This window comes from Neomonachus schauinslandi, chromosome 1 (genome assembly GCF_002201575.2).
Source record: "Neomonachus schauinslandi chromosome 1, ASM220157v2, whole genome shotgun sequence".
In the NCBI taxonomy this organism is placed as follows: domain Eukaryota; kingdom Metazoa; phylum Chordata; class Mammalia; order Carnivora; family Phocidae; genus Neomonachus; species Neomonachus schauinslandi.
This window is the reverse complement of record NC_058403.1, coordinates 104,991,758-104,994,471: the sequence shown is the minus strand read 5'-3', so window position 1 is coordinate 104,994,471 and position 2,714 is coordinate 104,991,758.

The window sequence follows — 2,714 nt, the reverse complement described above, 5'->3', positions numbered from 1 at the left end:
AAGAAAAAAATGTGTATATACCTAATGAAAAAGAACCTACAGCTTTGCATTTCAGCTCTGCAGAGGCAATATATAACCTCAGAAGAGTCATTATAATTCTTTTGTCTGTGGCTTAAATGTGGAGGAAGATGTTCATTTGTAGTGTCCTTTAAGATCTTAAGATAGGGATATTGTGAACATCTTGACGGAAAAAGTGAAAATTTGGATCTACCATGGGGTGCATTAATAATCAAAAAAGCTTGATCTATTAAGCATTTGTCTAGTAAGGTTAAAATTTCCACCAACTAAACTACAGCTTACTCCCCACACTAAAGCTATAAAAACATAAGAGATTCAGCACCTGTTCGTAAAATTATGAATTGAAATATCTTGAGTTCCGGTGTTATGTTGCTCAATAACTATATGATTAACATTCTTCTTATTTCAAACTTATGTAACATGATTTGCTTGCATATCTTGAATACTTCTATAAAAATACCAATTTTGTTGATATGGTCAGTATTTAGGAAATGTTCTCCAACTGACAGCTTGAAAAGCATCATTAGTTTATTTCAGACACTTCAAGCACTTGAACGAGTGTTCATTTTATGGTTATAATATATTTACCTGTTCCTCCTTCCCTTCATGGAAATTATTTAAGAACTAATGGTGTCTAATATGATTAGAAGTACGTAAGAAGCACAGAGGAAAAAGACTTTTTAGTGGTTAAATTAGTTTTGACTAGAATGTAGTTATACTTCCTATCATAAAGCCAGAAAAAAAAAGATACTCAATAGTTCCACTCAAAAGGAAAGTTTTATTCATTTCTTTCCTCCTCACTTCTCGCTCTACTGCTGCATGGCAACCACTGGAGAAAAGAAGAGGCGGTTAGATTCCACGGTGGCTTCTGCACTGACGTAGAGCAGTGCTCTGCCTCCTGCTGTGTAGTTTGGCTCTGGTAGACTATCTAAACTTCCATTACCTTATTATCAAAATACCACCATGGTAAGAGTTCTCTCCCCCAAGGAATCTAATTCACTTTACAGTTACTAATCAGCAAAGAGCCACAGGGAGATTTTTTTTTTTTTTAAGAAAAGAGCTAAATGAACCACGTGTATTATTTTCTTTACATAGGCTAAGGCTTTGAATAAAATAGGGGTGGGAGTTTGCAAGATATATTAAATATTTCAAAAAGCCCAGTAAAAATTCTATCAATACCAAGACAAAGCTACCTGGCCCAATTTTTGGCTTCTAATTTTCATAGCATGCTGATTAAATGCTCTAATTAGGGGTTATATATGTCTAATTAGGAATGGAAAAGTAAATTATTACAGGATAAATGTAGTTTGTTTACTAGACAGATGTTTTTTAAAATATGAGGTCCTTAGAGGAAAAGGATAATAAAACAAATCCTTGGTGATGAAAATGATGGGAACCAGGAGCCTATACTAATTATTTGGTAAGTAGTCATCTTTCCATACTGCTGCTGCCTAAGTATTTATTATTTGTGATTTATACCCTACCATTTTCTGAAAACATTTAAATTGTCTCATGCTAGCTAAATATTCTTTCAATATTTTGGTTACTCTCTTACTTGCCCAGTGAGATGGTAGAATCCCTAAGGAAAAGGAGGACCAGTCTTAGATATCTCTCTGAACTTCATTCTGTTTTTCTAACAGGCATTTTCTGCACAGAGTAGGTGATTTCACCTTGCCCTACTCACTGACGAATGGGTTGTTGGAGGAATTTTCTGGTCAGATCCATCCATTGCCCTATTTCAGCAAATACTTACTGAGAGCCTACTGTGTATCAATCCCTGCACCTAATGTTAAGTGTAATTAGGTGAAGGTAATACACATTAAAGGAGTAGGCAGAGTGTTCAAGGCAAAGGAACAGTTTATGCAAAAGGCATGAGGCAAGAAAGAGCTGGGCTGGTCTAGGGAACTGAAAGGACAGCAGGTTTAAGTTCTGTGGGTGCAGGAGAGCACAGAATGAGATGAGCTTGGAGAGGCTAGTAAAGCCAAATCACGCATGGCCTTGTACGTCATGAGTTTACTCTCTGATTGTCCTGGGTGAAGAGACTAAGGCTGGGGCAAGGGTGGTAAGAAGTGTGTCAGACAAATCAGTTTGGAAATCAGGTTTGGCTTAGACCAAAGTGGTCGAAGGGGAATGAAGAGAAGTACATTTGAGATTTATTGTGAAGGTAGGAACATAGGGTTTGCAGATGGATCAGATGTGGGAGATGAGGGAAAGGGAGAAGTTTCTGGCTTGGGCAATTGCATGAAATGGAGCACCATTTACTGAGTTGGAAGACTGGGAAAGAACAGGTTGAGCTGGGAGGCCTTGAAAGGGAATCAGGGTTTGGTTGGGGCTATGTTATGTTTGAAATGCCTGAGAGACATTGAGTGAGAGGTCAAGTTAGTAGTTACATTTACAAGTCTGGAGCCTATTAGATATATTGTTGATCAACATATATTGATGGGATTTAGAGATATATTAGAGGAATTCCATATTTTAGAGATTGAAGAGGAAAATGTAAGGAGACAGAGAGGAACAGGGAAAGGAAGTAGAAAGGAAACCAGAATGTATAATGTACCAGAGGTCAGGAGAGGAGAATGGTCAGCTGAGAAGTATGCAGCTTGATGCTACTGGGAAGTGAGCAGGAGGAGGGTAAAGTGACTATTAGACTGGATGCCACCAGGGCCACTGGAGGCCTTAAGCAGGCAGTTTCAGGA